This window comes from Anolis carolinensis, unplaced genomic scaffold, assembly GCF_035594765.1.
Source record: "Anolis carolinensis isolate JA03-04 unplaced genomic scaffold, rAnoCar3.1.pri scaffold_9, whole genome shotgun sequence".
NCBI lineage: Eukaryota > Metazoa > Chordata > Lepidosauria > Squamata > Dactyloidae > Anolis > Anolis carolinensis.
Window position 1 is genome coordinate 15,807,159 of NW_026943820.1, and position 27,551 is coordinate 15,834,709.

At 39.2% G+C, this 27,551-nt stretch overlaps 1 protein-coding gene across 7 annotated transcripts in view; it reads left to right on the forward strand.

Annotated features, from left to right (window-relative positions):
• Positions 1-27,551, forward strand: part of znf536 (zinc finger protein 536) — a 486,877-nt gene that overhangs the window by 145,059 nt on the left and 314,267 nt on the right. For 6 of the 7 annotated variants that reach the window (XM_062961829.1, XM_062961827.1, XM_062961831.1 and 3 more), the window contains 2 exons: positions 783-920; positions 14,114-14,230. The gene's annotated coding sequence lies outside the window, so the exon portion shown is untranslated. The remainder of the gene's footprint in view (positions 1-782; positions 921-14,113; positions 14,231-27,551) is intronic. The other variant, XM_062961834.1, reaches the window with a different exon arrangement.

Below are 27,551 nucleotides of genomic sequence, written 5' to 3' on the forward strand. Positions count from 1 at the left end.
ACATCGGGGAGCTATAGATAGCCCTTGTTCTCTGAATATACCGGTGTGATCTATGTGTTTCAAGAAACACATTTGTCTTATCCAGACATTACATTTGTAGATATACACTTAGTAGTGTTATGTGTGAAGTGGTCTTTAAGGACTCTCAGATGAAAGTAAGGTGCTCAGATTGGAATAATCTGGAATGCCATTTTAGTGCATACCTACAAAAAGGAGGAGCAAAACAAAACACAATAGTCATGTCCTTTATTAAGTGAGAATCATACATGTTTCTGCAAGTTATGAGAAGTTGACAAACTGGTGCACTGTCGAAATGGTTGATATAACTGTTTTCATTCTATGATTTAATTGTATTTCAGAATTACAAAGATTTGTCCATTTTTTAAAAATTAGTTTTTGGCTACTTCGGCACTGCCATATGATCTAGTTCAAAGCAGATAATCTGGATTTCATATGCCAGTGTAGAAGGGGCCTTTATGTGCATCTGGTTCTAGTCCAAGTCTTAGGAAAAAGAAGTCATAGGCAGATAAATGGATGGATTTTTGTGGACTGCAAAGGGTCAGAGATGGGACCCCACATTGTGCAGACCCAATGGTGATATACTAAAATGGATATCATTGTGGACAGTTTCCCCATTTATTAAATTCTATTTTAAAGGTGTTTCTTTTATGATGAGAAAACATGGAAAGCCAAATTAGAAAAAAAAAATCCATATTTACTTTTTTAAATATTTGCAAGAGTTGCTGCATCTTTCCTTTATACTTTCTTTATTTTTTATCCAGTTTTTGCAGGCAGATAACAGAGGCAGAGCCATTCAGCAGGCTGTGCGACGGTTTTGTCTGAACCAGAATTTCCATCGATGAGATCTAGCCTGATCATGTGCACAAACTGCTGAGACCCACAATCTCTATATGCTTCAGGTGAGAAAACATTATTTTAGCTTGTGCTCCGAGCATATTGGAGTCTGGGTGTCCACGCTAATTCTCAATTTGAAGAAGCGTAAATAAAAAGAAAGATATTTCGCAAGAGACAGTGCTCTCTCTTCTGAAGCAAGACGACATTAGAAAGATTGTCCAAAATTGCTCATTGCTTAGTTAAGTGTGAGTAGAACCAGAATTTTGGTGCAGCTGTTGCCTTTTAAAAGTTTGTAAATAACACAAGAGATGTGACCCGTTCTGCTCAAAACAGTGCACTTTCCTCTAATTACTTGAAAGGGGGAAGCAGGGGAGAAAGGAGGGGTGAGGCAGGCCTTGTGATATAGTTTCTGCTTGAAAAAAAAAAGTACAACGCAAACAGAGACTTAAACACATGGAGAGAAGAGCAAAACCACTGCTTGGAATAATTGTTCTTTTGGACCCCAACTTTCCCAAAGCCCCAGTTAGTAGGGTGAACAGACATATGAGCTGGCCGATTCTGGGACTGATGTCCACAAACATCTTTTAGAGCAGAAAAGTCCATGCAACCCATTTTCCCACATATTCAGTCTAAACCACGAGAAGGCTGTTAGAATGGGTCCTTATACATTATCTTAATGATTTAGAAACAATGCATTTCTCTCACTAGAAATCGGCTCATCTCACTTTCCACCCAGTTTGGCAGCTTACAATAGTTGAAACAAATATACTGAAGTTAAGAACAATTAAACTAACACAAAATTAAAATCAATTAAAAACATAGGCAATTTAACCAAAATTATTAAAATAAAATAAAAGTCCAACACATTATACAAAGTCTGTCTCCTCTAAAGAAAAATATCCTCAAAGACTTGCTGACATAAAAAGGTCTTCGTCTGTCTGTAGAAAGATAGTAAGGAAGATGTTAGTCTCACCTTTCTGAGGTAGGAGTTCCAAAGCAACTAACCAGAAACTAAGGCTGGATCTACACTGCCCTATATCCCAGGATCTTATCCCAGATTATCTGCTTTGAATCAGATTATACGAGTCTACACTGCCAGATATTCTGGGATAATCAGATTATTTGGGATCAGATCCTGGGACATAAGGTGGTGCAGATCCAGCCTGAGAAGGCCCTCTCCATATTCCCACCAGATATAACTGTGGCCCCTTCTACACTGCTATATAATTCAGATTACCAAAGCAAATAATTGACATTATCTGCTTTGAACTGGATTATATGAGTCTACACTGCTATATAATCCAGTTCTAAGCATATAATCTGGATGTTATTTGGCAGTCTAAAAGGGGCCTTCCTGGCAGATCTTAAACCACAAGTAGGTTAGTATGGGAACATACAGTCCTACAAATAGCCTGGGCACAAGCCATAAGTCATGACCAGCACTTTGAAGATGGACCAACAGCCCATGGAGCGATTGCAACAAGGAGATGGTGTGCAGCATCTTGTCGAGAAAAGACTGCCTTATTTAGAGTGCGCGAACATGAATATTTGGTAGTAAGAACTGCATCTTAAAAATCAAGAAGGTATACCAGTGGGGCTGGCAATCCATTTGTCCTCACTGTCCCCTAAAGGGAGTAGGCCCCATTTGATCTTGGAAGCTTAGCAGAGCCAGTCCTGGTTTGTACTGGGATGGGAGTCCACCAACAAATACCAGGTGCTATAGGTTATATTTTAGAGAACTGAACTGGCAGAACCACTTCTGAATATTTCTTGCCTAGGATAACATGTGAAGTTCATGGGGTGGCCATCTGGCCATAGGTCGACAAGTGACTTTAAAGTACATGCACATAACCTTTTGTCTATTTGTAGTGGTTCTCAGCAAAGAAGCAGCAGCAAATAAGGGATTCAGCTCTTCAGCGCTAGATCTGAGCCCCATGCTTCTCAATTGACATTTCACATGGCATAGTCCTATGCTGCTTGGCCAGCAACCCAAAATTCTACCTTTAAAGGCAAACCTGTAAATACTTCCACATAAATAAAATATTTGCACTGGGATGTTAGCCTGCAGGGCTGAGTAATGTTCCTGAAAGATAGTCCTATGTGCTCATTTTTGCTTAGGAGCCCGTTTGTTCTAACCTATGTATTTATTCCCTACCATGGTGAGAGTTGGGATTGGGCCATTAGATAATAAATTTCTCTGCCTGAAACTATTTAAGCATCACATTTTCTTCTAACAACTCCCCGAAGAAAAGTTAAATACGCTGTGTGGCTTCCCCTAGTCTTCAGGATCAGTGGGAAAACTCCTCAGGATTTCTGAATTAATATTCCCTCAGACTCAAATAAAGATTTTCAAAGAGAGCCTGAAAGATGTTGCTCCTCTTCCCTGCCACCCCCATCTGCAATTTGCTGTCTATATTTAACCATATATATCCAGATTGTAAGGAAGTGTGGAGCAGCGTCAGCTGGATGGTGGCAAGCGCAGCTATATTGCCGCAAAGAAAGTGACTATAATTACTTAAATGACACCTTTTGAAAAACATTAATCTTTCTGGAAATGTTTCTGCTTCCAACAGATTGCCTGAAAACATATATGTAACTGTGTTTTCTGTGCGGTCGTCTTAATTCTGTTTAACCCATATTAGGGTGGTGTGAAAGAAAAGGAGGGAAAGCCTCCAACTCTTAAAGCCTTGTTCTTTCTCTCTCTCTTTCCATCCTTCTATCTCTCCTTCCTTCTCTCTCTTTCTCTCTGACCCCAGCAATCTCTTTAGCGAGCTATGGTTCAGTAAACTGGCACACAGCAGCCATTCTGCAGTGGAAAAATCATAAACCAGATGGAAGCTTTACATTTTTGTTTAGTTTTTAAGAGCAGTTTTTATAACATCGCTTAAAATCGTTCTGATGCATCATACTGTTTACACTTAAGACTTTGTAGCTAAGATGTTTACGCTACAGAGAATGTTTTAAGATATTTTATAGTTATGATATTTAGATAATTGGCAAGAAAAAAGATAGTTTGTTGAGATTACAGTGATGCTGGTAACCGTGGAGTAACTTATGAGACTCAATAAATATGTCCAGTTCGGTGGAAAGTACAAACTCAGTTAAAACAAAACAACACAAGAGAGAATATCTTCTTAGTGAAATCATTTCCTTTTCTTAATCAAAAGATGACAACCACAGCTTTAGAACTCCCATCTGTAACGCACCGCCCCACATATCTGTATATCTGCTGTGGGTTTTTGATTCTGTTATAATTGACAGAGTTGAATCGGTTGCTCGAATGTTGGGGGAAAATACCCTGAGAATAAATCTCATATAGAAGAGGACAAAGTTAATTCTCTGTGGGATACCTAAAGTGATCAAAAGTCCGTCCTACATAACTTCTGTTCCAGAACTTCTTTTTCATATGAATGCTGCTTCCATGTTTTAATGAAGAAGGCATTTCTTTGGAGCATCTGGTTTTTTGGAACTTTTTTAGTGCATTAATCAAAAACAATAATGTCTTTTAACTTTTGTTAAAGTGCTCAGAAGAGAAGTATGAAATAATCTGTGTGTGGGCTTCAAATGTTGGGAATGCAAACATGTCACAATAAACATGTGTAAATGAACGTACTTGGCCAGATATGCTGAAAGATAGTACATGTTGGGTTAATTAATGCATCTCTATTAAAATAAACCTTGCTTTCAAGATCTGACCAAAAGAAATCATTAGTATATTCAGATCAGATGTGCTGATGGATGGTTTTTATGTATATGTTAAACTTTTGCAGAGAGAAATGTCCTTGAAAACCCTGAAACCAGATTTGAAATGAAAGTCAAAATCTTCCATTACCTCTCTGTCCTCTTTTGTGTTTTCAATATAGTGATATGATGAATTATTCTGGTTTTATCTGTCCTACCTGCAATTGATTTACTATTGATAGCCTTAAATTTATCATTTTAAATGTGCAAATCACGGCTATGCAGGCAGAGAGTTGTGTAGTTTCAAAGACATTGTTCTCCTCTAGAATGTGGTATCTGATTCTAGCTATAATCAAATTACTTCACCGCTTTATTTTTAATCAAAAAGTGTTTATCTTTCCTGATCTTGAATAGAACAATTTTAGTGGTAATCTTATGGGTTTTTTTTTAATGTTCCATGCTGGTTGTGAAATCGTCCATGTAAACGAGTATTTATTTTATTTACATTTTTCCCCTTCTGGCATGTAATTAATCTTTTTTTTAACTGAGCTATGTAATAATGATGTCCACATCACTATCCTGAATGGGTTGAAATGCATCAAGGTATTCACAAAAGGTTCACACAAAGATATCATAGCCCAAGGCCCTTGCAATTCATCCTTTGCAAGGACAAGGCTTGTTACTGTCAGTAACAGTTTACTCATCAGAGTAAAAGAGAAGCAGCTCAAGCCCCTTCTATATTGCCATATAAAACCCAGCCTTGAACTGGATTATATATGGCATTGTAGACTCATATAATCAGGTTCAGAGCAAATAATGTAGATTATTTGCTTTGATCATTTGGATTATATGGCACTGTAGAAGTGGCCTCAGTGAAGGAGAAGCTGATTTATTTAATTAATTAATTTATTTATTTTTCAAACTTATATGCCGCCACTCCCCTAGGGCTCGGAGCGGCTTACAAGAACCGGCTAAAATCAACAATTTAAAGAACATCTTTAAAACATCTTTAAAAACATCTTAAAAACATCCTAAAAGCACCTTTTAAAACATCAACAACAGAACTCAAAAGCCTGTCAAAACAGGTATGTCTTACATGCCCTGCGGAAGGCCAACAAGTCCCGCAAGGCACGAACTTCAGGTGGCAAGGTGTTCCAGAGCGATGGCACCACTACTGAAAAGGCTCTGCGTCTAGTTGCAGTTAGATGCAAAGTCTTAAAACTGGGGACTTCCTGTAGGGAGTGAGGCGGTCCCTCAGGTACATTGGCCCTCATTCATAGTTTCCCCATAAGTGAAAGTCAACTTGAAATTCCTAGTTTAACACTCAGACAACTACACTGTGCATGTCATTTTCTGTAGGCAAGTCGATATGCCTTAGCTGCACACTCTCTTTGAAACCATGAAAAAACAATTCATAAAACAATACATTACAAGAGGTACTTCACTGAGTGTTGGACAATATGTCAGTATTGCAATGGGTGGCCCTAATGCCAGCAGAGTTGGTTTTTGCTGTTCTGTTTTGCTTTGGAATTTAAGTACAGGCAGTCCCCAAGTTATGAAAAAGAGAAGTTCTGTAGATTTGTTCTTAAGTTGAGTTTGAATTTGTTTGTAATTTGGAACAGGTACATTTTAAAGAGTAACTCTGTCTTTCTGTCTGTCTGTCTGTCTGTCTGTCTATCTAATCTATCTATCTCATGATGTGTTAATGCCCTGTGGTGTTTCCTTTCCTGACTTTGTCTCTGTTCAGAAGATTTCACCTCACTTTCTGTCCCTGTGAGAGTTAGATTTTGGAAAATATGGAAACAAGGATTGGTAACAAAGCTACAGTGGGGACTTCTTTTCCATCTCATAATAACTCTTCCAGGAGTGGATTTCCCTTCCTTTCGAGGGGCAGATTTCTCTCACTTCCTGTTGTTTCACCCCCATTCTTAACTAGGAGTCATTTTTAATTTAGATGTTTGTAACTCAGGGACTGCCTGTACAATCCAAGATGCTTTTGAGGCTAGAGTTCAGCACCTTGGGTAGTATGGATTAAAACACAGGTTTCATCATCATCATCATCATCATCATCATCATCATCATCATCATCAATCCCTCATGGCCACGTATGATTATCTTCCAGAAGTAGAGTATTGGTGATGGGTCTGTGAGACCTATTCTGTAGGTTGCATTATTCCATTGATATGGAAGCCACCATATCTAATGATGACATGTTTAATATGTAGCTCATAGCTATGTGCAGCATTTTCTTTAACTAAAGTGTTTGTGTGTGTGTGTGTGTGTGTGTGTGTAGGAGGATTCTTTATCAAGAACATAATGTGTGAGAAAGAGAGATTTATTTTACAAAAATTGCCCTTTCATGCCTCCAATTAGTTCAAAAAGTAATTGGGGTACTATAACTTCATGTGTTGTTTGCACTTTAAAAAAATCCCCTGTCTCCTGTTTCTACTCAGTGTGACTTTTCTGGTAACAAAGCACAGACCAGACCTTCTGATAATGACCATAACCATTGGGTAGGTTCTTGAGGGAGTAGGAGGCCCTTCACATATAATCCAGGCCCATGCTATTAAGGCTTTATAACCTCCTCCTCCAGTTAGGAATAAAAACAAACAGGGAGCCAATGAGGATGGAACTGGATTGGTGTAATATGATTGTTAGTTGCGAGTGCCAGAAAGCATTTTGGCCTCTGCATTTTGTACTAATTGCAGTTTCTGGACATTTTTCAAGGACAGCACCAGAGAGAGCATGCTTTAGTAATTAATCTGGATGTGACGGTCCATGGTCTTATATAAATGTGGCTAGATCTGTCTCCTCCAGGAAGGGTAGCTGGCACATGAACCAAAGCGGGATCTGTGCATGCATAGTCACAGTTGCCCCTGGATTGTATGCTGGGGAGATGCTGGATCAAATGCAAACTTTACCCTTCAGAAGGACAACTCCATTTAATAGAGGCTGTATTTCCATTCCCAAATCAGCTTATCTTGCTGCTGTTGTGTGCCTTCAAGTCTTTGCTGAATTGTGGAGGCCCTAAGGCAAATCTGTCATGGGGTCTCCTTTGTGAGATTTCCTCCAAATATCTTTGCCATAGCTTCCATTAGAGGCTGAGAGAGTGTGATTTGTGCAAGCTCACCACAAAGTTTCCATGGCCATTGTGGGCATTTGAAGAAACCAGTGTTAACACTCTTAGTCCAACATGAAAGCCACTACAAAACAATGACTCACAGTATCTTCCATCAGATTTTCTTAGGCAAGCAGTGGTGCCCAGTGCCTTCCTCTGAAATAGAGTCTACATATACACTTGGTATTTGTTGGCAGTCTCTCATCAAAGTAGGAACCAGGACTGACCCTACTTAGCTTCCAGGGTCAAATGGAATCCAGTGCCTTTAGGGTATTTAGGCCTCAATTTGTCTATTGATTATCAATGCTTCTGTCTTACGTAGATTACATTTCATGTATTTGTCCTCAGTTTGGGGACCCTGAAGTTATCCACTGTGTACCTGTTACCACAGATAATAATGTAGTCTTCCAGCTGAATAACCTCTGTGCAAAAGTGACCTGTGAATCTCCCCGGACACAGACCAGTTTGTGGCGAAAACCTCTGTAATTCCTCATAGACAAGAGTAGTTATTTTAGGATTTTAAAAAACCTGAGCCAACAGCTTCTGAAACAATCTGGGGTATTCCTGGTCATGGAAACAAGCCATTTTGTTTAAGAACTATTCAGATGGTAATGGGAAGCAAGAAGCTAATATGGTTGAAAAGGGAATTTGGCTAAGCATAAAGATACATGATTATAGAGTAGCTGGATTTTTTGTTGTCATTTATGTGTGAGTGTTTTTTTTAAAAAAACGAACAGCAGGATATTCAAGTGTGAGAGGAGAATAAGACCGAGGACAATGGTACCTTTGTGTTTAAGAAAGTGAACAATGCTTTGGCTTTCTTTGGACAAAGAGACGTTTCAAACTTATATGAGCAATATTTTTGACAAAAAGGACAAAAGACCAAAAGAACTTTCCCTCAAGCTTATGATCAAATTTTTGCCATCTTATTGGTAGCTTATTTAGAAACCAATAACAAACATACTTGCTCTGTTTTGTTTGTGTATGATGCTTGTTTTAATAAAAAAAAATGGTGATATAAACACCACCACAACAGATTTTGGGTTTTCTGTAATGAGTGTTTTATGTGGTTGGATTTAGAGGATTTATTAGTAGCTTTATATTTAAAATCACAAAGGCCACAATCCTCATTTACTGCTTTCTGGAACAGAGCCTTTCATTTTAATATCAAGTGAACTGTATTTTGCAGCCACAGATAGACTGGGAGTAAAAGGTTGCGGGGAATGGAAACCAGTAAGAACATATGGAAACCTGCATATTTTATGAAACACTCTTAATGAGAATCATGCAGATTGAATAGGCAGCGAGAATAATGAGGGGCAGAAGAATTAGGAACTGAACTATCTAGACTAGACGTTCTCCAAATTTATAATCTTGATGGAGCCAACGTGGAACCTCATAAGAAAAGTACTATGCAACTTCTTTGGGAGGAGAGATTAGTGTTACATGGATGCTGAGTTCTTCCCATCATAAATGCTTGGATTGTCTTATTTTATTTGTACCTGTTTAAAGCAGGGTTGAAAACCTGCGGCAGGAGTGAAGAACATCCAACGCACGCAGCATGGTGACGGATGCTGGATTGTGGGTTCCTCACCCCACATTAAAAGCATTTTTACATGTAGTGAGCAGAAAAGGCTTCCAAGAGTGGTCTTCAAAGATTTAGGAGGAGATCATCCCTGTCTTCAAGCTTGTAGTGTAAACTACATTATGGAGAACAAGAGAAGAGCCCATTGGGTGGAGGGAGGGAGGAAGGATCAAAGCAAGTTTCAGGCACAAGTACTTAGTTACAAAGATTGAGATCATCGATACCATTATGGAGACAGTGCCACAATTGTGTAATATTACTGAACATGGACAGATTGCAAATCTGTAATTCTAGGTTACAAGTCCATAACTGCAATATAGGAGCCAGACATTGCTTTTAAAACAATCAGTTGGAATGGAAATATTTCAGATAGGTCAACAGCCCAAAGTAATAGGTGTCTCAGCAAAACGGAAGCACCATATTTTAATTTAAAAGAGTTTATCAGCAAAGGAAGAAACATTGTGTTTTAGGGTCATATACCTAGATATACCTTCTACCTATATTGTGTATGAAAAGAAATCCTAGCCCCATGGTTCAGTTCTAGACATACACAGCTACATTGAAAATAAAAGTACATTGAGAAAGCTGCAATCCTGAATGATTTGCTAGCCTGTAAGTTACATAGTAAAGGCTGAAGAGCAGTTTAACCTGGGCCATCCCAGTAATAAGGAAACATTTTAAAAGGCCCCACTCTTCTAATTTCTGTCTTTAACTTTTCATATAGCTCTGTGTTCTTCATCACATTGTTTCTAAAATGGCAAAGGTGGAAAAGGGACCTGTTTTTTAAATGTCAAATTTGGCAAGTGATTAAAGCTGAACAGGTAACTAATAATCCTCCCGTGGGAACGAAACAACAGTACAAAAAATGGGCAAGATATTTAGGTCTGAAAAATGTCCATCGTATGTAAGCAATAAGTATCGGTTGTTTTTCTTTAAAGCACTGCATTCATTTTAGGTTGCACAGTTCCCACTGATTTGAACAGCGGTAGTATAGTTAAGATTCCTCCCCTCTAATACATACCTTGGAAATACTATTGATGGAAAAGTCCTTTTAAGAGCTAAAAGTCAGAGCATGTAGAGCTAATTCTCAGCCTCCTTTACCTAAACCATTCTGCTTTATTATTATTGTGGTCGGTAAGTACTTTTATGGATGCAAATTTTTTTGATAGCAGATGGCTCTTTAATACAGCCCAATGGATAGAAGAAGGCAAAGCAGGATACATTTGAACTAGAAATAACCACAGTTTAAAAGCATTTCGGAAGGCAATCAAGACAAATATGATGTCTGTGTTTCTTGATAGGTCACAGGGAATGAAGTCGAACCCTTCAAGGTTCAATTGAATGTCCCTCCACCCCTGGATCATGTAATAAACTCTACTTTTTAGGATGCACATAGATTAATTGGTAGTAATTGCATCTCTATAGTAAATGAATTTGTGATCATTTTGTGCCACATTCTTGTAATAGCAGATGAAGGAGTCATTCATTTTAAGACACCTTTTAAAAAAGTGCCAATAAATATGGGCATTCAAGAATGGGCTTTGAATGGACATATATTCAAAGACTGTGGTTTGTTAAATGAGATATAGGGGTCAAGATCAATTCATATACTTTGGTGTCCAGCATCAGCAGGAGTGGGACTTTAGCTGGATCTACACTGCCCCGTATCCCAGGATCTGATCCCAGATTATCTGCTTGTCCTAGATTATATGGCAGTGGAGACTCATATAATCCAATTCAAAGAAGATAATCTGGGATCAAATCCTGGGATATAGGGCAGTGTAGATCCAGCCTTTCTTCACTTCCTCCTCCTGCTACAGAAGGCTTCTTGGCCCATTGGAGCATGTGTTCATGGGGTGCAGGGCTAACAATTTGCATCAAAGCAGGAAGATCCAGCAGAAAAAGTACAGCAGTAGGTCTTGGCTGTGGACACTTTGAGAGCCAAAGTGATATAGTGGTTTGAGCATTGTACTGTGACTCTGGAAAGCAGGGTTTGCATCCCTCGTCAGCCATGAAAATCTCCCTGCTTCAGAGGAAGGCAAAGGCAATCCTCCTCTGAGCAAATCTGGCTGAGAAAACCCTGTGATAGGAGTTGCCTTAGGATCACCATAAATAACCTGAAGGCACACAACCACAACTCTATTCTTCTGGGTTGAACAGCTGGTGTCTTCCATGTCAGGGAGGCAGTGATCCAAGTTTTAATACAAATTTTCAAGAAGCTCATCTTTATTGGCTGCCCCTGTTTTGGGGACAATTTCAGAAGCTAACTCCTTTAAAATTTGGAATGAAATCCAGAATGGATTCACCAACTAACATGGAAGATGTCAGTTGCTGAGGAAAACTCGGTGCGCACGTTTCCTGCTGCTCATGTGAGTTGAGCTTTGGCACAATACACATTTAAGCCAATCTCTTACTGTAACATATTAAATTATTGGGGAGCTTTTTGAATTCAGTCTTTCATTTTAAAAAATAAATCAACCCACTTGGCGTTCTGTCAGGTCAGGCTTCTCCTGTCATAAAGTGGGATGTCTGGTGGACATTTTATGCACAATGCCCATTTTTCATGACTTGTTTAATTAACAGCCATTTTTGACCCAGACTTGTTATAAGAGTATTGCCATTCTCTCCTGCTAAATTACATCTAATGAACACCATTGCGTGCTATCAGATACAGCAATTGATCATTCTCAAATTTCTGTATTTTTAAGCCTGCCTCATTCCAAACAGCTTTTGTGGTTTGGTAAGCAGGTGAAATCAAAAATCTCATTTCATATCTGACATTAATAACTTTCGGGGGAATGCACATTGGCATTTATGTGTGGACCCGAATCGAGTCCAATGTCCTCGAAGCACAAGGTCAGCAGACAATGCTACTAACTAGATAGGAAAATAAATCATGCATAATGCAGAATTTCTACCTTACATGTTAATTAATGTGTGCAATCAATTACTGATGCTACAATATGAGAAAGAAACTGGCTGGGAATGGGGTAATAAAAATACCTATAGATTTATCTGCTGCTTTTTTCCTATTTAAACAAATAGTCTTCAAGCCTGTGAATGCTGTGTTGAGACATGCTTTGAATAATAAGCATCATAAAATCTAATCAGATTTATAAGAGGAATTGATTGTTGTGGCAGGAGGAGAGGGTAGAAAATAAGCTGAAATTTAAGTGTTAATTTTTATGCTAATCCACAGTAGCTTCATATGAAGCAATTTTGTTCTGTGCCACAAATATAAAATTGTCCCTTGCAGAGAAATGTCAGCTTGGTAGACCTGAAAGCAGTAATTTATTAGGTATGTTTCTATTAGTATGTGTCACAGTTGTTAGCAGGCAATACACACAATGGGGCTTCATACTTCTCCTCCAAGTCTCAGAATGTTTCAGCTCAGTGGTTAGAACGTGGGGCATTAATGCATTATCATATACAGGGTGGTCTGTGCCCTGTGGACAAAAGGCTATTTAATACAATTTGATGTCATTCTGTGAAGAAGGGGGGGAAATAAAGACAGGGAATAAAATGGCATCTGTGTGTTTCACAGTGCACTCATGCAAAAAAAGAGAAAAAAATCCTCAGTTTAAGAGGTATGACATTTCTGCCAAGAAAAAGAATAAAACTGGGGCATTTCCCCCCTCTCCGAACCTGTTCCGTACTGCAGTATTTTCTAAATGCTATTAAGTGATCGATTTACACAGGCACTTGATGATGTCACCCATAAGGAGCAGAATGCAGATGACAGCAAAATACGGGTGACAGTGACCTTGTTCCTGCATCCTTGGAACCCTGTCAGATTTACTTCCAGTGTCTGGTTTCAAAGAATGTACTTTTTGGACAATATCTAGTTACCGGGTAGTGAATTAATAGAGTTAAGGGTTCTGATGCAATTCTCAATATAGGTCAATTACATGCACCAACATCTGCTCTGTCACTATCATTTGCATATAGCATTCATATGTTAATGATGCCTCTTTTTACTCAAGTCATATATTTAAAAAACAAGATTTGCATATCAGTTTGGATCGGTATATTACAAGCAATTTATCATTGTCTCCTCCTTGTTATGATTTAGGAAATAAATATCTATCTATATCTAGAGTTTTCTTGAGTGATGGCTGCTATATTTGAGTACGGCTCTGATTTATACAAGAAACCCCTTAGTGGGAAAGCTTCCATTTTAAAGCCGCTTAAAGCCTTATAAATCAATAATGACACAGATGGACTGGTGATAATCTATTTAGAATGCCTGATAGCAAATATTGTTGTACAGATGATTAGAGTAGTAACTGTTTTAGCAGCAAGCCTTTCCTCTCTTTGTAAATGGTAAGTTTGAACAAAAAAGTGCACTTAATGTCAGAAAATCTTCTTGCTGGGTCTGAATTGTGAAGGGGTGGCAGGGAGAGAACGCGGAGGAAAGAACAAAGAGAGTTTCCAGCTCCTGCCAATATAATAATATCAATCCCTGTTTCTTTAACAAAACAGGCCCTCTTAATGGAATTGTGACTTCAGGTGTAAATAGCATTAAAAGCAGCTTTTTTTCCCGGCTCCTCTTTGCCCTGATCTAGCACAAGGAGGGAGAAAATAAAGTGGAGGTTGTCAGAAGTGGCAGCTGCTTGGAATCCTGATAAATATAAGCTTTTATTGATCTGATGAAAATGAAAGATCCCAGCGCTATGCAGTATTTAGCTTCTTGTCTACAACACGTCACCACTGGCCTTGCTTTGGGATAGATTTCCATTCTCATACACCGGATTTGATTTCATCTTTAACCTTTTCAGTTGAATTTCCTTGACCTCTGCATATTGCTGCGATTTGGGTGAATTTGTGGCATTTCACTTTACATCATCTCTTTCTTTCTTTCTCTTTTGTGATAGGGAAGTGGGACGCCCCCTTGGCAATCTGTCAGTGCCAAGCTCAGCTGCATCCTTTCACTGAGTGATTTCTAACCAGACTGACAGTCCTTAAAACAAGTATGCAGTTAAGCTGCTAAGGTAAGATCTGCTTGCATCTTTTCTCCCGCCTTCCCCTCCTCCTCTTCCTCCGTGCCGAGCCCTCGATGTTGTGCTGAACAATGATGCTTTCACGGTCCCCATCAGCAGGAATGCCTATCCACCAGGCTGAACTGAAAGGAGTAGGAAGTTCTGCATTTATTTGGGAGAGAACTATAGCAGCAGGTTGAAAGAAGAATCGGTGCAACGTGTTTCCTACTTATTCCAAGGGGGACTAAAGCCAAATGGGGAAAAGATCAAATGGGGTTTTTGAATGTCCCAGTTGACAGAAATATGGGAATTTCTTCCTTTCAAAAACTAAGGCAACAGTACTTTTTAAAGTACGATGGCAAGTACAGTCTATCCTGAGCATCTATGTTTCATGTCCATACAGGTTTCCAGTTCACAGGGGAGAATTTAGTGCACCAAGGACCTCTCAGTGGTTATTGGAATTGGTTCTAGAATAAAGAGTTCCAAGAAAAGTTTCTGCAAACTTGCAGAAACTATACCTTTAATCCTTTTTTGTTGATAGTCTATCCTGAGCATCTATGTTTAGTATCTATACAGGTTTTCAGTTCACAGGGGAGAACTTAGGACCCATCTACACTGTATAAAATACAGATTATCTGCTTTGAACTGGATTATATGACAGTGTAGACTCACATAATCCAGTTCAAAGCAGATCACGTAGATCAGGGGTCCTCAAACTTTTTAAGCTGAGGGCCGGTCCACAATCGTTCAGACTGTTGAGGGGCCGGATTATCATTTGAAAAAAATACAAATTCCGATGCACACTGCATATATCTTATTTGTAGTGCAAAAACAACAACAACAACAAGAACAAGAACAATACAATATTTAAAAATAAAAACAATTTTAACCAACATACATTTATCAGGATTTCAATGGGAAGTGTGGTCCTGCTTCTGGCCAATGAGATAGTCAAGTTAATTAGGGTTGTTGTTGTTGTTATTGTTGTTGTTGTTGTTATGTGCCTTCAAGTCATTTCAGACTTTGGGTGAGCCTAAGTCTAAAATTTATTTATTTATTTATTTATTTATTATTTACTGCATTTATTTACTACATTTGTATCACACCCTTCTCACCCCAAAGGGGACTCAGAGTGGCTTACAAATTATATGTATATACAATATATTATATTATTAGTATAGCACAATATTAGCATTATATATTACTATATTCAACTATACCACTATAGTAAAGGTAAAGGTTTCCCCTGATGTTAAGTCCAGTCATGTCTGACTCTGGGGGTTGGTGCTCATCTCCATTTCTAAGCCGAAGAGCCGGCGTTGTCTGTAGACACCTCCAAGGTCATGTGGCCGGCATGACTGCATGGAGCGCCGTTACCTTCCCGCCGGAGTGGTACCTATTGATCTACTCACATTTGCATGTTTTCGAACTGCTAGGTTGGCAGGAGATACCACTATACTGTAATATTATTAGTAATATTATATGTAATATAGAATATATCATTAATATTATTATATGGTATTACTATTAGTGTTATATTGTATTACATTATAATATTATTATCAATATTATAGGTATATACAATATATTATATTATAAAACTGAGGGCGGGGGCCAGGTAAATGACCTCGGAGGGCCGCATCCGGCCCCCGGGCCTTAGTTTGGGGACCCCTGATGTAGATTATCTGCTTTGATAATCTCAATTATATGACAGTGGGAAAGGAGCCTTAGTGTCCCAAGGATCTGTCAGTGGTTATTGGAACTGTTCTAGAACAAAGATTACTGATACAGGATCTGGTTTCAATTCACTGAGGAGGGCTTAGAAACGGTGGGTTTTGGGTAGGCTTGTGGTGGTCCCTACAATGGCCTTCTGGCCTTTTGCATTGACTTCTCCTACTTGTTCTATGTATTCCATCCCTTCCTCGTGTACACATACATTTGAAAGGACCTGGATTCCAGGAAAACTCAGATACCACTGCCAGCTTGATGCAAATTGAGTTAATTCATTCAGCCTGTAAATGTGGACATTCTTGGCAGATCATTTGAATGTGGGGTGTGGAGCATGTCTAGCTCTCCTTGAGCTGCAGTAACCACATTCTGCTTTCGAGAGACTCTGCTGTTATTTTGAACAGGGTTTTTTTTTATACAACCAAATCAAAGTGAAGATTTGAAAATAGCTTTTCTGAAAGCCTGAGCCTAGGTCATAAATTATTCTACACCATCATTCGTTCACATAGTTAAAGCCATACCTCTTTGCCTGACATTACTGAAATAGAGAAAAGGGAAAGTTAAAAATAAAATGAAACATTTAAATCTTTGCTGTGGAGAAACCCTCAGATGACAATCTAGGCACGTTGATAAAAGCTGCTATCAATTACAGTTTATTACTAATTTATTAAGGTGTTATTAATAAACATTAGGATGACAGTGTCCTCATGGTTCTTATAAAAGTGGACTTCTAAGAAAAACAAAGATAAGTCTCTGTGAGGGGACCTGGAGTAAAAGTGCCTCATTCTGCACTCATTAGTTACATGCCATCACTCTGAAGCCCATAGGTCTGTTCATCTGACTTCCTGGTTAGCAAACAAGTTTTCCAGTAGACAAGCAACACAAGTTGAAAAAGGCTCCTTCTATATCCTTTGATAGACTTTGGGTTCTGCACCGCTGTGTGTGATCCAGTCACCCTTGTTAGGCACAATTCAGTTTAGAAGGAAACTAATCCCTCTTCATATGCTTAACTTCAGGGAACTTATTGGAATTAACGCTAAATGATACTCCTGTATTAATTTACTAACCAGACGTTAGCGGCAATTCATAATATTATCAGCAGTGTGCTTTGCTCAACAATTATGGTAGCAACAGTTTACTTGACTGCACTGTGTTTTGGAGGGCAGTCCTTTAATAAGGTAAGTGTTTAGCTTCCACATTATGTCAAATAAGTGATCTCAACTGCCAATCTGCTTGGACTGGGAAATCGCTGCTATTGCCTGTAAGGTTTAGAGATTATTATGTGCCAGGCAAGGGAATTGCCGTTAAGCACAGTCACCCTCTGGGGAAGCAAAACACAGTCAGGGGAGTTCTGACGCTCCTGAAATAGAGCGGTTACATTCATGGTAGCAATTCCATGGCAGGGATGAGATCTGTACTCCATGCGGCAATTTCAAATGACTGTTGTCACCATTGTGGACCATAAGGTATATAAAAAGAATGTAAGAAACATGCGGTACTTTTGTCGGGTTTGTACAGTATGACTTCACTTTACAGCTTTGGATCTCATAACACCTGAAAATGAATAGCCTTATTTACTCGAATCTAATGTTCACCTTTTTTGGCTAAGTTACCTCTCCAAAATTAAGGTACACATTAGATTTATGTAATACAGAAATCTTAGTGCTGAGCCAAAAAAAAAAAGGGAAGCTGCTTCAGGAACACTTGGAGCTCCAATTTGAGAGATTTAATCTCTAATTTAATTGCTATGACTCAATGCAATGCAATCCTGGGATTTGCAGTTTGGTGAGGCACCAGCATTCTTTGGCAAAGAAGGCTAAAACTACAACCCCCATGATTCCATAGCATTGAACCAAATGAATCCATTCTATAGCATAGATGCATTCCAAGGTTTTCTTTCAATTACTAGAAGCTTTCGTATTCTAAATTACAAAGAGTGCACTTTTTACTGTTGTGCACTACGTTTGGCAGCAAATACTTTTTTTTTTTGCTACACGGTTTTGAAATTTTAGGTGTGCATTAGATTTGATGGTGCATTAGATTTGAGTCAATACGGTAAGTGCTACTAAAATAGGACAGTTTTGTCAAGCTTTTTGGTTCTTATGGCACCTATATATTATGCTCAACCTTTTATCAGAGCAGTGGGCAACTGTGGAAAACCAGAGACCTGCATTAGACCCCCAGGAGACCTCAAAAGAGACATTAGATGATCTAGATGTGCTTGGAAGTCTTTATTATTAGTTCATGTAACTTATGGCAGTAGACATACTCTCTCTGCTTCCAAAATAGATAGGTGGGTCATAGTCTGCTTATTGTGTTTTCCCACCAATGAAGTGAATCTATTATTTCTGTTTTACATTTGGGATGCTGGGGTCATAAGATAGTTATTGGTCCAATACAGCAAGGCCACGGCCCAAGCAGAACATGGGCCCATTTTATCAAGTCCATTCTTAGTTCATGAGATCACTTTGCAACTAGCCTATTCATATCTTTTGTTTTAAATTTGCATTTAATTGCATGCCATGATATGAGACAGTTAAGCTGACCATTGATTACATTCTCAGCAGATATGGTAGTGCAGAACAGAGATAATCCCCTTTGCTTAAAAAGATTAGTTCGTCATGCTGGAGGTGCAAAGATCCCATGACCTGACATATGGGACAAAAAGTACCTGACTGACCTGGGGTCCATTTACATAATTATAGCATGATCATTCCGTTTTCATGGCCAGGTTTCCTCTTATAGAATTCTGTGGTTTATAGTTTGTTGAGAAATTGGTGTATTATGGGTGAAAATGCGGATTGCTTCTCCCTCAATTGCAAATGCCAGGGTGCAACAGGATGTTGCCAAGTAAATTAAAGTAGAATAATAGCTCTAACATTTTACAGTGTGGATAGTCCCTAAAGAAGTTATCACTTTACTGTGGGCTATTTGGCTGTTCTCTGAGCATTACCTGACCAGATATTAAACTCTACTATCCTGCCCCCTAATCTATATGTAAACACATGTGGTCATGTTTTCTGTGTGTGGTATTCATTTACAGTATTATGTTCATATTAGCTTGATACAAAAATGACCTCCTCCTTCTTTACATTAATAATAACAGAGAACTTGGCAATGAAGCTTTTCCACAAATTATGTATCATAGGCTGGGTCTACACTGCCATGTAATGCAATTTGACTTTGCCTTATATAGTCAGTGTAGACCAGTAGTGCACAACCTGTGGCCCTCCAGGTGTTTTTGGAATTCCCAACCATTGGACAAGCTGGCAATAGGGGCTTCTGGGAGTTGGAGTCTCAAACACCTGGAAGTTGTTGTTGTTGTTGTCGTTGTTGTGTCTTTAAGACATTTCCAGCTTATGGTGACTCTGAGCTGAACCTGTCACAGGATTTTCTGAAATATTTCTTCAGAAGATGGCCTATACTTCTAGCCTATGAAATCTTGTAATTGGCAGTGTAGGGAGGGTATTAAAATCCTCAGCCAGAGTACTATAGTACAAACCAAACTACAAGCCCCAGGATTCCATAAAATGGAACCATGTCATTTAAAGTCTAATAATAGGGGTACAAAGAGTGTGACTTGCCCAGGGTCACTCCATGTGTTTCCATGGCTGAGCAGGCATTTGAACTCTTGTCTCTGAAAATCCAACATTAAAACCACAATACATGGGTTTTATCTGGGAAGTCATCACTGCACTGCTAACAGCAGCTGGGAAAGAGGATAAAGGTGGAACTAGGATCCTATTGAGACAGTTGATCCTCCAAATCGATTCATGCAAGCTGGAAAAATAGAAAGTCCGGGGGGAAATAGGACTTTGACTAGCCTAACAGTATCCAGACCACAACAGCACCAAATAAACAAAATCAAGATCACAAAATGAAGACCTAGCCCTGGGCTTTGGGGATGGCAGATTTTTGGTGGGTGTTCTCGAGTCAGAATGGATAGGTGCAAAGTAGCTGACTATATGCTGGTTGGTTCCTACAAATCAGTCTCTCCCCTGTTTCTTCATATTCTTGTCATAAAATCAGATGCAGGTTTCAGAACTTGCTTTTGCTGAAATAACCGTCAGTCCTTCCATAAGATGTCTTGGAAGTGTCTACAGGGCTTGGGATCTATATGAAGCTGATCAGCCCTCTTTAGGAGGACTCAGCTGGGTGAGATGTGATAGAAGTCTAGCTATTTTGTGTTATTGCTCCCTACCTTTTCTGTCTGACTCTGGGTTCCTCTCCCAGTGCCCACCCCTTCTCTTTTCTTGCTCCATATGCCAAGTTTACCACAGCAGGTCACTAAAGATGATTCTGTCTTGTTTTGAAAATGTTGTAGGAATGTAATGATAGCCTGGATTTCACTCGGCAAGAATGCATCAAGCTAATGAAAATGCTATTAAAATAGCCATTGTTTCATTCTGTATTTACGGCCTGGTAGTGAGTGATGTGCCATTAAGGAAATACACCCGCGTGTGTGCACCTGCCTCCTCAAATGTGTGGGTGTGGGGAAGGCAAGGAGGAAGAACTTGGCATCTTTGGAGAGAGCGTTGTAAATCAATGGCAGGCTGTCGTCTTGCATCTGCCTCCAGATAGAGATGGGCTTGAAACAACAGCACCAACCAAGGTGTAAATGACCCTTCCTCTCATTCCTCTTAATGGGGTGTTAAATTAAAAAAACAACAGCTTATGACCATTATGACCATATAAATGTTGGTGCTTTTAAGAGAGTAGTCCATGGCATACAAACTTGGCACGACTCATTGAGCACATACATTCTAAAGTATGTTAAAAATATTTATATAGTTAGTATGCAGCACAGTTGAGCCCTGCTCTGGATTTTAAATAAGAATAAAGGCACTTAAGAAAATGCTTTCTTTCATTTTAAAATCTCTACCTTGTTCCTTAGCCTATTGATGTCTGCCCTCATTTATGGATTTGTGTTTGTCAAACAACACCATGCCCGTGGAAGCCTCATTTGTATTCTTCATAAATAGGATGGCTAGAAACACTTTCAATTTTACAGAAAAGCCACTTGCAAAGTCTGGGAGGTCAGAAATTACAGATTGGTTGGGTGGGCAGGGGAATGGAGGCAAATATATTTCCTCCCAAGGCTACTTCTTTGTTAATGCCAAAGATTTTCATCTTGTGCCTGCAAAATAAGGTGTGCTGTGTACTGTGGTGGCAGTTCCACAGGTTAAACTTTGCAGAGTTTACTCCAGAAAAAAATACTTCAGTTTCACTGACTGGATGGGAAAAATTCCATAGTGCTAGAACACTGGTTGTTGACATGGCTTATGTTTTCTTATTTTTAAAAACGTGTGGTTTTTTTTTTTTTTTGGTTTTACACCAGAAAACTCCAATAAATTCCAAAAATAGATTATGGGAGTTTAATCTTTTGATTACAAGATTTTGGTCTTGCTGGACATTGCTACCTTTAAAAAAAAAGCTTCAGATAGGTGTTTTGTTCCTCTGTGATGAGCGAGAGGCCGGGGGGGGGGGGGGGACGACAACGACGACACTATTTTAGAAATTACACTATGCAACAAAATTTGAAAGAAAATCCTGTTCCTGGTTTGAAAATGTTATTTTCTGTTTAATTGTGCAGTATTTACTTTGAAATTAGTTGTTCTACTTCAGAAACTTCATTTTTATGGCTGACACAAACTTTGTTGAATTGGTTGAGACTCTATGATGAGATATTCATTGAAAAGCTGTAGCAAAATGTGCTACAGGGTGTCCCTCCTGTAAAGACAAAGTTTTAGTAGTTTAATAAATGTTTTTCCATGTTTTTTTTAAATGATAGAACCAATTAGAAAATGACACTTATAACCCAAGGACAAAATCATGTTACATAGTGTTTTTATTTAGCTTAAAGAGAGAGCTCCCATGGTGGAGTGGTTTGAATGTTCAACTAAGGCTTCAGGAGACCATGATTCAAGTCCCCACATGGCCATGGAAGCCCACTGAGTGATCTTGGGCAAGGTCTATGATCTTTCCCTTGGATCAGTGGTTCTCAACCTGTGGGTCCCCAGGTGTTTCGGCTTACAACTCCCAGAAATGCCAGCCAGTTTACCAGCTGTTGGGATTTCTGGAAGTTGGAGGCCAAAACATCTGGGGACCCACAGGTTGTGAACCACTGCCTTGGAAGAAGCTCAGTAGCAAAGGACAAATCTTGCAAAGAAAACCCTGTGAGATGCTCCCATTAGGGTTGGCATGGGTTAGAGGAGGACTGGAAGGCATGCATTGGCAACAGCATAGCTCAACAGTACGACATGCCGTTGAAAGCTGTTTTTCCAATCACAGTTATTCCCCCAAAGCTTGTTGGGTTAAAAAACCCCGGCCGGCAACAGAAGGACAAGGAGCAACCAAGTATAGTTTCTCTATGAAGGGAGTATCAGAGCTTGGAACTCGCTTTCATTCCCTCTCCTTCTGTCACCACCAGACATATACCTAAAGTTGATGGAACTGAGGAAAAAGTCTCCACAGCAGTACATGTGACAACAAGTTAAACATGAGCCTACAATATGATGCAGTGGTGAAAAAAAGCCAATGGGATTTTGGCCTGCATTAATAGGGGTATAGCGTCTAGATCTAGAGAAGTCATGCTCCCCCTCTATTCTGCCTTGGTCAGACCACACCTGGAATCACACTGTGTCCAGTTCTGGGCACCACAGTTGAAGGGAGATGTTGACAAGCTGGAAAGCATCCAGAGGAGGGTGACTAAAATGACTAAGGATCTGGAGAACAAGCCTTATGAGGAGCAGCTTAAAGAGCTGGGCATATTTAGCCTGCTAAGAGAAGGCTGAGAGGAAACATGATAGCCATGTACAAATATGTGAGGGGAAGTCATGGGGAGGAGGGAGCAAACTTGTAGGATGTGGAACAATGACTTCAAACTACAGGAAAGGAGATTCCACCTGAACATTAGGAAGAACTTCCTCGCTGTGAGGGCTGTTCGGCAGTGGAACTCTCTTCCCCAGAGTGTGGTGGAGGCTCCTTCTTTGGAGGCTTTGAAGCAGAGGCTGGATGGCCATCTGTCGGGGGTGCTTTGAATGAGATTTTTTCTGCTTCTTGCAGGGGGTTGGACTGGATGGCCCGTGAGGTCTCTTCCAACTCTACAATTCTATGATTCTATGATTCTAAGTCCTCCCCTGAAGTTTTCAAAGACCAGATAGGTTTTTCTCAGAGAATATGGTCATTTGTGTATGCTATCACCAACCACACAGAACTTAACTACTCTGCTTTTTGTGGAGAAATACAAGTATTTTAATTCCTTTAGCAGAAGCCCATTTCTTCATGGGAGTATCTATAGCCAGGCTAGTGCTGTGGGGAAATGAAAATGTGGCACATGAAACACGGCTTGCACATTCTCTTCACAAAAGTTCTAGCAATAAATACTGCCCTGTTATGGTCACCGATCTTTCTTGGACCCACACTATCAAGTTTACACAGAACAATATTAATCCAGCTTGAATCACTGGCAGGTTTATGCCATGAATTATTAGCCAAATATGCCATTTTGGTCTCTGCTTGCATTTTTTTTGCTATGCCTGTCTACCAGCTTAACTCCATTCTTTGAGGAAAATTTGGGGATGGGTATTTTACTTCTTTGAAATCTCTGCATTCTCAACTATGACTGCAAAGTTGTTGACCATTTGACAAGTGACTTCGTGGTTGCAGAAAGCATGCTTATGAAATTTGTATTTTCCCTCTTGCCGCTTTCTGAAATCAAGTCCCGTCTGCCTGCAAAATTATTTTTAGCCACTACATAAATGGTCTTCATTATATTTAGACTGTTTCCAATTATTCACCTTTCCCATGGGCTAAGAAAAGGGTGGAGGGGGGGAAAGCACAAAACCATTTAGCGGTGCGCCTCTTGGAACAATGATGTGGCTCTTATTTTGCATGGCACAGAGGTCCAGTTTGGAGCATAACTGCGGCGGGAAGGGAGCGAGCATGTCCTCCCCCTCCTGTCACCTAGACATAGCCAATCGCGCTTTCCTAATTAATAATATGAGCTGTGACATTGTGTTGCTGTTGATGCCCGGGCCTAGCAACTAATCTTTACTTGTGCCACACATTCCTTTCTACCACATTTCTCTGATATTAATGGCGTATAGTACGGAAAGAAATGTGTTTTATTCTAGGCTCTAACCCTGCTGTTATCAAAGTAACTTCCAGCTTATTAGCGACAAAAGACTTTTATCCTTTGTGCTGCCCTATTCGCCAGTCCTTCCTGAATTAAACTGCTGTTTCCTGTTCTTTATATGCATGACCACATCTGGGTAGCTTGCTCACAGCCCCACTGCTTAATAACAATCACCTTCCCTTTCAGTCTCTGTTGATTGTTTCTAATTCACTCTGACAGATAGTGCCTGACAACTTGCCTGCATTTCCCTCCCTCCGTGACCTGAAGTTACTCACAGCACTTATATAGTCTGTCATTTTTAATATTTGATTTCATTTTAAGTTATGTGTTTTACTGAGAAGATGAAACCAAAAGGAAGAAAGCGGGGGGAAAGGAGGGGGGCTTGTAATGGAACATAAATTTCACGCTCCTTCCTATACAGGGCCTGCCACCTAAAGGACATTGCATGTCTGGTGTGTGTTTGCACACCCATGTGCACAACTTATCCTATGTAAAAATGATGCAACTTTTTTTCTTGAAGAGCAAATATACTTTAATCATCTCCCCCCAGCACATGGGTTTTCTTCTCATTCTGTCTTATCTCACCTTAAAATTCCTTGAGTGGAAGAGGGAAATCTGTTTACTCAGAGTGGGGCTTTCCATTCTGCTTTCCTCATTGTGTTGAAAAAGAAAATCGACCTTTTCCTACATGCCAGTTAAATTTAGGATTCCAGCTACACACCATAGCTTTGCTTCTGCCGCTGTGTTTAAAGGTAAACACGCATATCATAGTTTGGCCCCAAATGTGATCATGTAATGGACTAAGAATAGAAGTCTGCCATATTTACAAATATTCTACACCAGCATGCTTTTCAGAATTCATGTTTCAATAGAGTTGAACAGGGCACAAGCCCAAACATGATTAAAAGAATATCTTGAGATTTGCTGGCAGAATTATGATGGTTGTCAACTGAAGCCAAAGATATGGCTAATTATATTTGATCACTATATGAAATTTATGTCCACTCCCATTGCCAACCTCCCACAACATTCCCTCCTTTTCCCTTGCCAAACCAACTTTCTGTTTGTTACCATTCTTTTTGTTGTGACAGTGAACATTTATTGACCCTGTTCACCATTTTGCAAGACCCTACTGGTCCAGTCTGCAGTTTGGGAATGCATGACTTACAGATAGTGATGTATTATCACATTAACTCTATTCGAATGTTCACCTCTTTTGACTAAATTCTTGAATAAATGTGAGTTACTTGTTCTAGTTTTTTTTTACCAGAAGGTAGCCAGAGGTTGGGCATCTTTCTTCTGCAAGCATTGGCTCCCTTTCACTCTCTGACTCAAAGTTAGTAGCTCGAAGAAGAAACTGATCAGTTCCTTTCCTGTGTCAGTCTCTAAAGCATTTATGTAAAGAAAGTGGGCAGGGAGAGAAATGGAGGAATGCCAGCTATAAGAGTAATTAATACCCCTTTGTGCTACTTCACAACTTTTTGTGGGTAGTAGTGGGTACAACCATTCATTATGGATGGTCATTTTCACACATTCTTTGGCTGCAGAGAGGTATGTTTAAAACCTGGGGGTAATTGAAAACTTTTGACGAACACTGAATCAATAGAGAATGAAAATTTTCCCACTTGTCTTTCAAATTCTTAGTACAGTCACATGGAAGAGGTCATCCAGGCTTTGAGATAAACTTGTAAACTTGCTGTCCATGTGTAGAACTTCAAAATTCTTCATTTAGTCCTCAATTATTGTAGAGCTGTAGACATCCTATCTTTAATGATGTGGACTGTCCCTCCTAGTTTTATGTCTATCCAAATGAGATAAGCAGCCTTTATCCATCTTCATATGGACTATTTATAAAATGCTCCTGCTTAAAAAGCATTGAATATTTACAAACTTGAGAGTATGTTTTATGTGACTAGAACATGCGAAGGGTAACATGACTATATTATGTCTTCAGATGCTCTCTGGAGCTGAAAACATGTTCTACAAATAAACACTACCTTGACGATTGTAACTCAGAAATTTGGGAGCATTGGAGCATATATTTTGATAATTCAGTTACACATTCCTTTTGAAGAAATGCAATTTCATAGCAGTAGTTCTTGTCCTGTTCTACTAAAGGTGTTGCTTTTGTTGTGCCTTCTTTATGTAAGGCAGGTAACCTCCCTGTTCTTTTCCTGATGTGCAACATCCAAGTAATTATATGTCTCTAACTCGCATGGGTGTTGTGATGGCTAATTATTTAATGTATGCTCAGCACTTCCATCACACAAAGCACTGTACAAGTGCTAAGTAGTTACTACTATAATCATTGTTATTTCTTCTTGTTGTTCACTTGTTTGTTAAATTAAGGATGCTGAAGGCACAGTAGGAGATTTGCCTCCAAGGGAACACCCAGGTGAGATTCCATAGTTACATAGTTCTGTATTTTGAAGCTAAAGCAAATAATATTGTGGCAGTTATTTTATAAAACTGCTCTTGCAGTTGAACTTTTACAAAACTCTTTGAGAGCAAAAATGGCGAAAGGTGCTTTGAGCTGGAAACTATCTTCCAGGAACATCTCAATTTGAATGCTTCTCTTACTGGTCATTTGGGTTGCACCATAGTTCTCTCAATTGCCAAAATCTGATGGTAGTTGTGTTTTGGAAATGCTATCAAATAATTTCCATTTTTAGTAGGCATTTTATGAATCCACTAGGTACTTAGGGTAAGAGCTATACTATTACATTTTTCTTTCTTTTAAAATGATATGAAGGAGAACTTTAAAATGGTAGAAGATAAGAGATAGCCTTTGGTCCCAAATCTGGGGCAAAATGGTTTATTTAAAGAAATGACTATGTAGTAAATAAAAAAATCTCAAATAACCAACTTGGAAACCATCAAGAACATGGTCAGAAAAGGAAATTGGCCTTTGTGTACACAATATGACATGTACATTAAGTTCTGAATTGTCTTTTGAATATTTATTTATTAAATGTCTACTTGAGTCCATTTAGGATGTCTTACACTGAAGTGAGAACACATTCTCTGTCTGTAGTTGAAACAAGCAGGCAAGCTGAAACAAATGCCTGCCTTGTGATTAACACATGGAGTCACTTATGCCTTATGTCTGGCACTTATACAAATATCCATTGATTAGAGACATAATCAGTTTATTGCTGTGCATTTTTGTGCAGTCCAGCTCTATCAGTTTAAAGGGAAAAGGGCTTGGAACAACTTTGTTTCCAAATGGTGCATGTCAGTTATTTAGCTTTATGTTGATGTGATGATGCATCAATCTGTACATCCATATATGTGCATGTGCATATGTATGTGTTGAGATAAAGGATGTAGTTCTTTGTAGCAAGTAGCTTTCTTATTCAGAAATGTTCTATATTTGTAGCTATAGAGCATGAACCAAAGATTTGGGTGCTTGTGATGCACACCTGAAGCTTTTTTCCTTTTCTTTTGTGTATCATAGTGTCCAATTCA